Raw genomic sequence first — 14,434 nt, forward strand, 5'->3', positions numbered from 1 at the left:
GCCTGTATTTGTGCTTTAGTTTGTCCTGATCCATGTGCAGAACCTTGCATTCAGCCTTATTGAATCTCCTGGGGGTTGCATGAGCCCACCTCCCAAGCCTGACCAAGTCCCTCTGAATGGCATCCTTTCCTTTCAGTGTGTCATCTGCTCCACACAGCTTGTCATCACTGGCAAACTTGCTGAGGGTGCACTCGATCCCACTGCCCATGTCACCAGTCTCAATTTTAATCCTTCTAGGGAGGAACACCTTTCATTCCAGCACATCAGTCATCATGTCCCTGTGATACCAATAGGACCATAGCCCTGCAAATGCACATCTCCAACTCCTCCTGCTTATTCTCCATTACACATATGTTATTATAGAGACATATAAGTTGGTGCTTCCATGAAACCAACTTACTGGCTAGAGTGGCTGGAGTTCCTTTGTGCTGCTCTACCAATTTTCTTCTTCATTTTCTAGGCATCACTTTCTGGCACTGGCATCAAACTGGCAAGAGTGAGATGGATTGGGGTTCTCCTCTCCAGCTACTTGCAGGTAAAATGGGCAAAAGAAAGCTGCTGGCAGGCAATGAAAAGTTCTAACAAAGCTAGGTAATCCCAGGCCTTGAAAACTCGTACCCAGCCTATGGTATGTTAGCAGCAAAGGCACTACTGATCTGCAGTTAAAGCCTTCTCTGAAAATCTGGCTTCTCCTTGCATTTTTACCATTTGATACTTTAACCTTCCTGGGCATGCTATGGAGCAAGGAGCTGAAACTGAGCTCTGAAGTGAAGAAACCTACATTGTCTAAATGATGAATACCAGCCACCTAGTCCCATCTAAGATTCCCTCCAGCTTTTAAGCTGCCTTTACCTATTTGAAGGACTTTTGTAGGTATTTGTATCATATATTGCAAACTCTGTATGCATGTCTTGGACAATCAGTGCATTTGAAATAACACTATGTGTTTTAGCAAACAAATAAAACAATGTGTTAGATATTATACTTATCTGGTGTTAGAGAATCCCTGGAACCTTCCCTTGCATAAAAGGACACTGAAGGTCTCTGTAGTGAGACCTAGAGGTGCACTGACTGATCTCAGGGAGCCTAAACAACTTCCTCTTGTATATCTGCTTAAATTTAGGTGTCTTTCTAGTATTTGAGGTGAGCTGCCTCATAAGAGAAATCAGGAAACACATTTGACTTTCTTTGCTTAGCAAAGTGGTCTGATACAGGCAAACTCATTCCATCTGCTACATTCACCCACCCTTATTGCTGCTTCTAATTAATGTATTTTTAGTACTGCTTTTCTCCTTATTAGGAAAAAAAATTGTGAAAGATGTAGGTATTGCATTAAAGCTTTTATGAAAGCTTTTTTTTCCCCCCTCAGTTCCATGTATCAATGGCAATTCTGTCATTCTCATGCAAGCACATCTATGACCCTATGGTTTCAGTTAGTTTATACTCTAATAAAGATACCTTTATTTATAGCTGCTACTGGTGCTATGCAGCTCTTGTTTTCTGCTTTGCCTCTCTCTGATCTGTAAGACTCATGCAACCTCCTGAGAACTGAGAAAGAAAGCAGCAACATGCAATGACTGACGTACACTTTGATTAAAATTTCAGTAAGTTAATTAGGCAAGAGATATCATCAAGTAAATTAATGTTAAGGACTAAGTACTAATATGCCTATCAGTCCAACTAACTTGCAACAACAGTACCTGAGTTAGATTTATACTTTCTCTATATTTGGTTACATTTTAACTGTTGCTTCTTTATATATGATTCTTTTACAGCATGATTACTTTGGAAGAGCAATTCCTCTTAAACAAATTCACAGAAAAAAATCAATCTACATAGTCTTTTATCCTTTTATCTATTAGTAGTATGTGATCACATGAAATCACAGATGATTACGTATGAAGATCTATGACAGAGCTCATTTGAAGTTCTGTAGTGATAGCCATTGATTTCAAAGGATTTGGATATATCTCTATCTGTATATATGAACTAACTGACTTATATGAAAAGCTGGTTGTCTTCAAAATATTGAGTAGCTCAGCTGTTCAACCTTAGGAATTCTTATTTCTCTTCCAAGCCTGGCCATTTTTTCTGCCATCTTTCCTGCTAGCAAGGAACTTCTGCTGACCAAAATCCTTGTTTCATTTATGTCTATGGAAGATACTTTACAGTAATCAAGTGTGCCAGAATTAATTCCATAAGGACACTTAACTTTGCTACTGTTGCTCAATTCATCCACCAAGTCATCTGTCCACAAAACAAAGTGATAAACACATTCAAGTCAGGAAATATAGTATCTAACCTAATGTGTAGGTGGACAACGTCTAGCTTTCAAATTCAGTCACTCTCTATCTGGATAAAATATTTGATATCAACTCTGTCTTGCACATGGACTTTCTTGCTTTCATGATTTGTCTTCCTCTTTGGTCTTCCACACTCTAACCTGGAAACAGAGTTTGGTTAAAAATGTAAACGGCAAAGGTAATACCCAATGAGAAATTTACTGCCACACTACATGAAGAACGGTTTTAATCAACCTTGGAAAGTTACACTGGGTCTATACATAGGAACCTCCTCAAAATTATTATAGACTACAAAAAAATAGAGATTAAAATCTACTTTTTTATTTGGTCCTTATGAACTCAGAACTATGTTTGTAACAGTTTACATTATAAATAATTATTTAACATTTATCATCACTATAAAGGAATCACAGATTTGGATGCTTCTGAAGGCCAGCTTTATTTAATAATTCTGAAGGAGAGTTGGTTTATTGTACAACTCAATTAAAAAGTGATGGTGAATAATTTCCTTCCTTACATATGTTGTCCTGAATGTTGGCTTGTTACTCAGTGGCAACACCTAATCCAAACACTGAGGTGAGATATTCTTTTCATTCGTTTGTACAAACAATGCAGTTAGGTAGTAACCTGTGGAGAGACTCACAGCTGGTCTGTGAGCCGGAGAGGTTTAATGAATAAGGGTTATTTCTGAAAAGTACTCTATCAAGGCCGTTGGCCTAGCAGCCAAGATGACAAGAACAAGAAGATAAGCAAGAAGAAACCTGCAGCTGGGAAAAGTATGTTTAGAAAAGTTTTGGGAAAAATAGGCACATAGATGTTTTATGCCAATGAACGTTATGTTGATCTGTTGTAAACAATGAATAAAAAGTTAACTTTGTAGAGTGTATAAAAGACAGTTGACTGTTGTAATAAATGGAATATTAGCCTTCTGAAATGTAGTGCGTCTATTTGTATGTTGCGCCCACCTCTACAGCGACAGTAACCCACAAAAAGCTGGGCCCCAGATCATCAAAGCCTTACATTATTTATACATGACAACAAATAAAGACATCAGCAGTCATTTATTGCAGCTTACATATCTGTTTCATTAATTAGTACTCAGAATTCAGTTTGTCAGGTACATCTGTCACTGGTCAATGAGTCGGTGATTATGATCTCCCAATGCCGGAATTACATTTCCCTTGGTTTCTGGTCAGTTCTGCTGACTTCACTCCTGGTGTCTTTTGTCCAGACAAGCCTATTTTTTCTTGGGGTTGTCCTCCCTTTTCCTTAAAACAAAAGATTAGTCAAACATACAACATTCACAATGCAGTTACTTAATAATAAATGTCTGGTTAAATATACTGATTAATAACTTTAAAAAACATTGCACGTTTGGTTCAAACTTTGAGGGGCTAAATACCATATAGATTGCAGATCACATATGAATTTGTCTCAAAACTGCATTTAAAGTTTTGAATGTATCATTTCACTCACAGTGAGGTGTGACTAAATACACAACTTTAGTCACATAAGCTCAAGTTCTCTCCTCCTCTTTGGAAGTACAAACTTTTATTTCCCTAGCAGACAATATTCACACATTACATTCTCCTGCTCTTTAAAAAGGATATTTGTGAAGACCTTATTGGTAAAACTGAGCTATGAATTTGCAACACTACAAAAAATACCTCTCTGTCTCTTCTTTTTACTTGCATATGGAGGTTTATAGTTCATTGCAGTTCATAATGTTTGCTTACTAAAGATACTGATGAGGGACTTATGTCTAATAAAATATGACAGAAAGGAGATATAATTTCCTGAGTTTTCAAAAACAGTGAATGAAGAAAAATATTTTCATTTTACTTTAATGGACATTTGCAAGGATGCATTCTGATCACTACTTTCATGTATTACTGGCCTCTCCTAAAGCAGTATCAATTGAAGCCAAGGTAGAGCTTTAACCATAGAAAGAACCCGACAAGTCATCTGGAATTGACAAGAGAAAACAATGGAATTTTGAGAACTGCACTTCCATGCCTGTTTTTCTTTATCTTTTACCCTTTGCAACTTCGTTCATTACTCTCTGTAACTTTTCTGCGAGTGTGAACATCAGCATCTTCAAAGTGACCATTGTGTGAGTCTCTTGCAAGTAATTGCCCTTATATTCTTTCCTGCTGCATTCCTCCTACCCCAATTGTTTTCTTCATTTTAAGTTCAAAACAATTTCGACTTGTCAACCAATTTTAGCCAAGTGGTGGGAAGCTGAAAAGAAGGTCTGGCCAGTTGAGGCTGGGTGATCTCCGTGTATGGAGTTCTGACCTTTATGGTCAGAGTCTGGTTTATTACAAGGGCACTGTGCAGAAATGAAACAGTCAGCTATGTTGGACAACAGAAATTCAGGAATGCAGAAGAGTTAAACCACTTCATCATTCATCTTCTACACATTTTCAAGTATATAAATAGTTTTATAGAGCTCAGATAATGAGAGACTTTCTGCTTTACAAAATGTAGTGAGATTTCAACATCCCACTTTGTGAGGGAGAGCTGAGACCTTTCAAAGTTTTGTGGCATTTTATCACCAAAAGAAGCACTAAAACTGTGGAACTGAATAAAGGAAAATTATTTCCTCTTAATGTGTTTCACATTGCTATGCAAAATTCCTGAGCGATTAAAATTTTCAATATGATTTATTTTTTTAAATTATTATTTTCTCTGCACCCAATTAAAAATCATAATTAGCAGAAATATTGAATTATTTTGCAATGTAACTCATCTGTAAGGAGTTTTATTATCAGAAGTATGAAATATGTCAGATGCTTAAAAGAGATATTTCAGACAGCTTTAATAAAATGCAAATAGATTTTGAACACTTCACAATACTGGTGGTACCTTTTCATGGTAATACAGCAGTTATCTTCTGCTACCTTTCTTAGAAAAAAGATAATATTGCTGAAAATAAACTGCTGAACCACATGTTAAAGAAAACTATAGTTTTCTGGATGGCTTCAAGCTACCGAGACTGATGACTTTTAAAAAATTTTATCAACACCCAAGATCTTTGACATTTACACGTTGTCTTGTTGGAAATTGGTATTGAAAGAATTATAAACCTGACAACTAACACATAGAGAATTTTTCCAGGTTTCTCACGAATCAAAAATATATCTTTCAACAATTTGTCCTAGGGAAAATCTTTTTATGCAATCTCATTTTTTAAAAGGAAATTATTTGGAAATTGATGCCTCCATCTGTCTCATTATTTTTCTCTGGATGTGTGTGATAAGTAATTTCATTAGGTGAACCTTTGTAGCTAAAGGAGCTAATTTAAATTCTGAAACATTGGAGATTTAGTGGTAGAAGAATCTGATCTGGTGTGTTAGGTGCAAGTCTTTAAGAAGTTGACAGCAGACAATCTTAAATCTTCCAATTGAATGATAATTGAAGCTTAATAAAAACAAAAATAAGGCTTACAACATTTCTAAATAGGTGTAATTACTCATATTAACAAAACTAAAATTATGTCTATAACTTTACTTCTAGTAGCAGAACAGTTGCTATGGACAAAAATAAATAAGTGAATTATTATTATTACAAGAAAAACGTCACGCTATGAAGACAGAAGGTTGTTACCAGTCCCTACGGAATAGTGCGCAAAAAATTATCTACTTTTTCTTTGGGCAGGAAATAAAGCAGTATCTTTCCACATGTTCAGTGTATTTCATACATGCACAATAATATGTATTGAGTAAATAAAACACAATATGTGAGTGCAGATTTTCCATAATCATCCACTCACACAATAAATATTATAATTAAAAACATAAAGCATTTGATTTAAGAAAATCAAGTAATGCAGTTCAAGCACTGCTCTAACAGCATGTACACTGGACCTAATTCATTGCTTTTTATTTTCTTTAGCAAGTAATAATTCAATTTTTTTTTCCATATGCTTCCCTACCATTAGGCAATCTAATCAACTATGCTTCAGAGTGTGATGTTAAAAGGGAAAATAACTGAAGATTACAGGGCTGATACAATGAAGTAGAAGACAGTATAGCTGATTTCCCCTAAAGCTTAGTTGTCAGTGTAATGTTCTTTCCACACATATTAAGTGTACATGTAGAGTTGGAAAAGAAAGGCTGTAGGCTCTACTTAATTTCTACCACTGCTTGAGACCAGAGGATATTCTTGTAGCATTTTGCAGGGATAGAGGGAACTTCCATGAACTAAAATGGTTTAGCAGTGCCTTCAGTAAATGCTTCCATTGCTGCTTGCTTGAACAAATACTTATTAAAATGTTCTTAAGTCCTATACAATGTGACCAGAAAACATTAGGGGTTGAGAAAACCGTAATAAATATTTATATCTAAATATCAGCAGCCAGTCCATACTTGGTGGCAGTACCTTGCATGAACAACACACCAGCAGGTCAGCCCTGACAGAGAAGGATCACATGTAAAGCTCTTTGTACAATCAATTTTGTTGCCAATACCCTTCTGTGGGGTCTATAATATTTAAAAATTCCCAAGTGAATTACCTCACAGAATTAAAAGTATGTTGTAGTTCAGTTCCAGCACTAGTACAGTATTGGTATTCTTGCATTTGTATTTATCCACAGCCTCATTTCCACATGGGAAGATGTGCATGGGCTATATTTATTATCAGCTATACCTGTGCAACTAAAATCGACTTCAGGTAATGAAGTCATGACATCTGCCTCCATTTGTCACAATAACCATTTAATTACAGAACTGCAGCAATTTGCTCTGGCTGAAGATTTGTGTGGGTTTTTTCAAAGGAGCATATGTGATCATTGTTAAAGGCCGAGGAGATTCTCTGGAGTTAAATTCGTAAGCAAACAAAATAAAAGGACAACTACTTCTATAATACATGATAACACAAACTAAAATAAGACATATTTTGTGAATTATAAACTATATTAATATTATGAGAAGATTAATGTACTTAATCAGATTAATGTACTTAATCAGATGAGTTGTATCTTAATGTTATAAAAAGATATGACATATATACACATGAAGATGTATGTATCTGCAGAACATAACATCTACATGTCTTCAGTTCTTAATTTAATTTTTTTTAATGGAAATTATAAATATATATGCACTTTTTTATTTGGCAGCCTTTTAATTTCCTTTCTGCATATCAAATCATTGCATTAATCAAAACTATTATTTAAATTGATCTAAAGAAAATAAACAAAAGCATTGACATAGCATTATCTTTGAAAACAAGGAATTTTTTGAGGCGAGTTGAGTATTTTCATTTACATTTTTCTTATATTGTTCTGCAACAGAAAGTTGATATAGTAATGGACTCATACTGTTCCATAGTAAGCAAGTTAGGCTGGCACAAATGAATTTCAAGAATTTGAATTTTAAGATCATAATCAAGCTTGGGTCCAAGACACTCTGCGTGACTGTCCACTGCATAATTATATATTATTAAAACTATTGAATATTTTTATATTCTTATTTTGTCGTAGACCCTGAAGCTACACAGTGAAAATACTGCAACGTGCTCTCTCCAGAAAATGAATTAATATATATGTGTATATTTCTATCAGACACAACTGCCCTTATTATATATTCCCACTGTTATCTGTTCTGGTGAAGAAAGGTTGTCATGAAAGTCCAGCTCCAAGAGCACCATGAAACCGTAATTTTGGGATGCAAACAAACCATGAGGTTTGTGCAAATTCTCCCTGACTTTTGCAAATATTCATAATCATGAACAGTCCTAGATTTTAAACAATGAAAACACTTCCATCCTCTTCCTGGTATTGAACCAAATTGTATGCATTTTGTGTCCTGTATTACCTCGATACCTTCTTATATCTTTTTTTGTCTGGAATATAAATTAGATTTTAGTAGATTTAGTATGCACATATTGTACTTTTAATCCACTCTTTTACGTTCTTCCTTTGAAATGCTCATGGTTTTTATATAATACAGTATTACCTCTCTGTCATTCCTTTTATGTTCAAATTAATGAGATTTTTTTGTACATGCATCCAAATTGTTTGATATTCTCTGATAGAGATGCTTTTAAAATTTTTCGTGTCAATACAGAAGTAGAAGTCTTCTAATAATATTTTCAACTGTGGCAATCTTCAATATTGCATAGAACCAGTACTGTAATAAAAAAAGGAAATATTTGCTAGTCCTCTAGCTTTTGTAGATCTATTTCAATGAAGAATTAATTTCTCTTGATCTAATAGACTAATTTAGTACTTCAAAGCATTGTACTTAATATATAAGACTCATTTAACACGCACTAGTCTCTTCTTAACAATGATTTATGATAGGGCATATAAAATTGGATCAAACAGTTTTCTTGTTCTTTAATTTCATCTTTATTCATAGAAAATGCTGCTTAACTGCTTAAAGGTTTACACTTACTATCCATTTTTACACTTATAAATCTGTAAAAGGAAAGTTTAATTCTTGTATCTTGTTAACCTTCTTCATTTAAAATATGGAATGGGAATTCAGATATTTGCAAATGAACCTACTACCTACATATGGTTTCATTAAATGCTAAATATAATAGTTCACTTTTTATCAAAACTGAGTATATTTATTAGAATAACAATAATAACAACTTCATTTTAAGAATACACAAATTTATCCTCAAGGTAGCCTAAGAAACTTCAAGATAAAAGAGAAAGAATGCACAGGAGAGGAAGAAGAACTTAAAGATAAATTTTAGAGGCTTTCTTGTACTTGACCCTGAATGAGATCAGGAAGATAGGTAGCAAAGGTTGATCATTAAGCAAAATTTAGCAGTGATCCTGTCATACCAAGTTATTCTTCCCTGTCCTTAAGACAAGCTAAGACATGAAATCAAGTTAAAAGGAGGGTATAGGAAAAATATGAGATATAGTCTTGTGATGCAATGGATATAACAAAGGCCCTGACATTTAGCATGGTCAGACATTTACATTTTACAGGGTATGTCAGATAGCCTATATTTTTAAAGAAGAATGTAAGTAATATATAATATAATTATGTATATATAAATAAAATATAATAAACTATAATAATGTTAGCTGCAGAAATGATAAATATTCTTTGTGAAATGCAATTCGTTCCTGGAAAAACTTCTGAAGCTTATTTGTTTTATATCACATTCTTTTTTTCAGTAAAACCTCTTCACTAGGATGCAGCCAATCCACTGTAATCCACAGTTAAGTCTGATTCTGTATATACATTCTCTCATTTTAGGGATGGAGATACTATAACAAATTTTGTTTCTTTTTCCTCATGTTTATTATTGCATCACTATGACATAATGAATAATTAAAAAGGTCATATTTACATAATTAATAATTAAAAGTCTTATTTAATATGCTACCAAGAGACAGATTCTTTGCTAGGGAAGTGGATATTCCTGTTCTATCTTACAAAATAGTCTAATTGCATGGATCTCTGTGAGTCATTCTAAAGTAGCATTTTAAGGCATTAGTTATGACCCTGAATGTGGCAGATAAATTCTGGTATGGTTTCATGTCAAATATACATTTACCTTCTGCTGGGTATGTATGTATTTCCAAACATTCCAGTGTGTGTATAGTCACTAAAAACCTGTCAGGATATTAGATGTTACACCCATTCTGATGGTGAAAAGTTTTTTGAGGATTTAATAATTTTTAAAGTTTTAAGGAAAAAGTGAGCAATAACTTAAATAATGTAAATAATAAAATAAACCCAAAGTAATTATGGACAAGAGAGGGAGAAAAGGGTATTTTGAGAATAACTATGTTGATATTTGAATAATATGCTAAAATATGCTTTTAAAATTTTTGAGATTTTGGTGCTTTTTTCCCACCTTTGAACTTTATGAAGTGGGAAAACATTCCACATTCTAAGGGCTTTCATATGTGAAATTTGTGTATTTTTTCATTTTGCTTATCATACAAAGGAAGTTTTTGTCTTTAATTAAGGTCCTTGTATTTCAATGACTATATGGCTCAATGACATCATGGAACATCTCAGCTTTTTCTTTTGTTTGTTTCCTTCCTTATTTTTTTGTTTATTTCCTGATGAGAATAAATTAATATCACAACACAGAGAACATTACATAATGAGTGAACATCAGATAACAAGTGATTCACACTCGTTTTTGCTTCATAGAAACAGTTTAAACTCAAACACTGCTCCCACAACTGGTACTTATTTTCAATTCATTGTAAATCACAAATTGAAAAAAAAATCCCATGGTTTTTCCTGTATGAATCAGAAGTCTCAATGCCTCCTTTCCCACAAGAAAAAAATGCTTTCAAGTAATTTTAAAAAATGAGGAAATTATAAGAGTTTTAAGCTTCTAAATAAAGTAATGTAAGTAATTTTTTGCATAATTCTTTGCATAAATCAGAGTCCTCGTACTGCTGATGGATGACCAGATGTCTATGTTTCAAAAATTTACATTGTGTGGTAAGCTAAGAGGCCTTTTTGGGTATATCTGCATATTTATGATTTTGAAAATTCTTGTATCTTTTTTTATAATTGATGGTGTATTATTTTAAATGGCTGTTAGAAGATGTCTATAGCCAAAAAATATTCAAATATGTCTTTTTATACCATAAATGTTTTCCAAATGGTTTTATTATGGTATGTAATATGATATCTCCTATATTATTTTGAGAACCAAGGAAGCATATTTCCTTGAAGTAATACTATGATTGTAAAAAAAGTTCTACTTGGGTTGAGAACAAGAACTATGTCATTACCCAAAGAAGATATATAACATTTGTCTCATAAATTTTATAGTTTATTGTGCAGTATTTTAAATTCTACTAAAAGTAAGATATAATACCTCCCATAAGATTTCCCAGTGGACAGCTGAGACTATTTTTCTTGGTTTCTGAACTTCAAATCAAGTCCATTGTCAAGAGTCTCATTATTTTTTGATCAATCTACTGATAGAAGTGGTGCTCTAATATGATCAATGTGACTGCATTTAACTCCCTCTAAGCAGAGATTTTTATAAATAAAAGTCCATTCTGTTCTGGATCATTCCTCACTTGTGAAGGTTGGTTCTTTCACAGTGCAGGTAATATTCTGTCTACATGAATTTTTATTTTTTATCTGTTTTTGCTTTTTTTTTAACACTTTACATCATATAGAATTATGTTTAAATATTGTAAAGTTATAGCAATGAAAAGGCATATGGTAATCTATTGGAAGCTACCCTGAATAACATTGCTGGAAGAACTAAAGGAACTCTTTTCATTTTAGGTTTGTGAAATTTTTTTATTTTTTTAAAAGTTTTCTGAAGCATTATTAATTCCAAAATGAAAAATTATGTAAAACTTTTTCTGACAAAAATACTACTTTGTGTATTTCTGTTATCTCAACCTCAAATTACAACCTATAATTTTATATGAATTAGTTACAATAAATTTTTCATTTTCCCTCATGATATTTCTGCAGTATGATTACATGATTGTACCATGATTTGCACTGGAATTTCTGGCTAGTAGTCACTCTAGTAATCAACCCCATAATTAGTTGTATTTTTATATCCTAACATGAGAAGGGTAAATCTGATGGTGTAAAAACCAGAATTATCTGCCTGATCTTCAATGGGATTATAATGCACGTTAACTCTTGTACTATCTATATACTAACATGTCTGATTCTATGCAGTAATATGTACTAATTCTATAGGAAAGCATATGCATTTCACAGAAATGAGTGTCCACAGAGCCCATTGTTCTGTGCACAGCGATGAACGTTCAAGCACACGTAGGGAATCTATGAAGATGCCTGAGCCATTGCTGCCATTAATTGCTCTGTCTGTATGAAAAACCAGCTTAGATAGAGCGTGCACAGCTCAAAAGTGCATTTTGAGAACCAATAAAGCAGGTACTTAACCACTCTCTCTGCATAAGCAGCTGTGGGAGGGACCCATTTACCTGGGGTGAGGTGCTGGCAATGTGGATCTCTCTCCACATCAAGCCACCATCACTTCTCTTGACAGTAAGTGCAGAGAAAAAAAATACTTGTAGAACACAGCCACTGCCTAGCTGATCTATTTTAGGGAGCTTTGTACTTGTTTTATATGCTGAATAAGACTCTAGAAATGGCTACTTGGTCCTCACAATCACAAAGGACATTTTGCTAATTAATTTGAGTATCTGCACTTATTTAGAGAAAAATCCATTTCCATGTTCTGTATTCCACTTTGGATCCAAACTAGTTATTTTTGATTTTTGTTCACTAAGATAAAAAATACTATTCTCTGTGGAGCACATATATAGAGATGGAACTTGGTTGTTATAGTAATACTAATTCTTTCGGATTTATCTTTAGGTCTAAAAATATATATAAAGAAAAAACCTTCAAAAGCTTCAACTATATTTAGAATGTTTTACTTGTACAAACATAAATAACACGGTTGCTTTTTCATATAGCTTTCCTCACTTTTCAAGTTTTGAGATTTCTGAAATAATAACATTATAATTTTTAAAACAGGAATAAACATTTGAAGAATCTCCTTTAAGAGTCTTTATGGACTTATCTAAGCAGGAGTGGTTATGGCCATTTTCTAATTCTTTTTTTTTTTAAATATAATTTTAAATAGTTTTGATTTAATTTTCCATGCATCAGCTTGACTTCTCATGTGAAAAGAAAATTCTTTAGCTGTTCATTGCTGTTAACAAAATATACAGCTTACAATCAAATATATGCTATATCTGATCATACTAATTGGTATATTATAATTTTAAAGTGAGTAATAGGTATTTCTGTCTAAACAAAAAACCAAAAAACTAATTTCCATTTTTCTTCTTTTCAGAACACATCCTGATTCATGAACGTGGTGTTGTTGCCAGTGAATTCCAACAGCAGATCACCATAGTAATGATTCTCTCCTTCTTCATTTTTGTAATAAAAAACCAATATTGTTCGTATTTTACTGCCAGCTAGGCAATGTTATTATTTTTTGGTGGTATAAATATTTTGTATTTATGGTGAAACTTCCACAGTCATTGCACATGATATTGTGTATATGTGGGCAGAAAGCCAAAAGGAGTAATTTTTAGAGTTCTTAAAGTAGTGACATGGCTGACACAAATAATCTCTAGATCAAGAAGGTAATAATGGTCCTGAGTGATCAATCAGTAACATCTGTCCTCTAGCCCATAGGACTGTAAAAAAACCAAAAATATCTTATTGGGATGAATGAACAGAATGGCTGCATATGGTCTCAGCTGAAGTTTTGTGCCCAGTCCTTATCATCCCGTCTCAAAAAAAGGCATGGAATAACTGAAGAGAGTTTAAAAGATTTTTTTAAAATGAACAATCAGCATTTAGGAAGCATGATGTATGAGGAAAGATTAGAAGAAGGTGTTTAGCCCAGAAATAACAAAAGGGTGGAGAAAATAAATATATTATTCACTATTTAAAATGCAATAAACTGTTTTTCATGGAAATGGGGTTAATGCACTTAAACTATAGATAGATGTAAAGTCTTTAGTATGCGTATAACAAAATGTTTCAGATAAAAAAGTTCAAAAATCAGAATCTTTAGCACAAAGGATATTAAAAGATTAAAAATTTCTTGGGAGTGTATCTGTTCTGTGTCAAACTTGTTTGAAAAAGATTGCTATGTTGGTTATTCAACACAGAGGAACATGACTTTCATTGACTTTCCATTTCTAAATTCCTCTCATGTCCTAAAATGTTAAAATTATTGTGGAACTACTTATAAAGTTCTGTCTGATTGTTCATTGTAAGCTAAGCTATGGAAGATAAAACAGGCACACTTTAAAATGTAGTATTTGTTTATTTGAGATAGTATGTTCCCATTTTCAAATGGGAAATGATGCCTGATGATAAACGGGTTTTGTTGTTTTGTTTTGTGAGAGTTACTCTTTGTGGTATCATTTTTCCTTCAAAATATGTTTTCTGCATTCGTTTGTTGAAATGATTCAGTAAATAACTTCTACTATCAGTTCTTTGTCTCTGTTGCCTGAGAACAAATTATGAACATAGACCACTGTTTCCCTGTCCTGCCTATTACTGCCCATGTGTTTATTTCTACAGAACTTAACAGTACAGTGGATATGCATCTGCAGTCTAAAGGCTGCATCTCTTTAAGTCTTATTAGGAAACTCACATTCTTCT

The 14,434-nt window shown here is 33.2% G+C and overlaps 1 long non-coding RNA gene across 1 annotated transcript in view; it reads left to right on the top strand.

Annotated features, from left to right (window-relative positions):
* Nucleotides 1–14,213, top strand: part of LOC148225520 (uncharacterized) — a 33,384-nt gene extending 19,171 nt beyond the window's left edge. The window contains exons 2-3 of the long non-coding RNA XR_015804610.1: nucleotides 461–535; nucleotides 13,104–14,213. This is a non-coding gene — a long non-coding RNA (uncharacterized LOC148225520). The remainder of the gene's footprint in view (nucleotides 1–460; nucleotides 536–13,103) is intronic.
* Nucleotides 14,214–14,434: the final 221 nt, after the last annotated feature.

This window comes from Sturnus vulgaris, chromosome 1, assembly GCF_052056855.1.
Source record: "Sturnus vulgaris isolate bStuVul1 chromosome 1, bStuVul1.hap1, whole genome shotgun sequence".
Taxonomy (NCBI): domain Eukaryota; kingdom Metazoa; phylum Chordata; class Aves; order Passeriformes; family Sturnidae; genus Sturnus; species Sturnus vulgaris.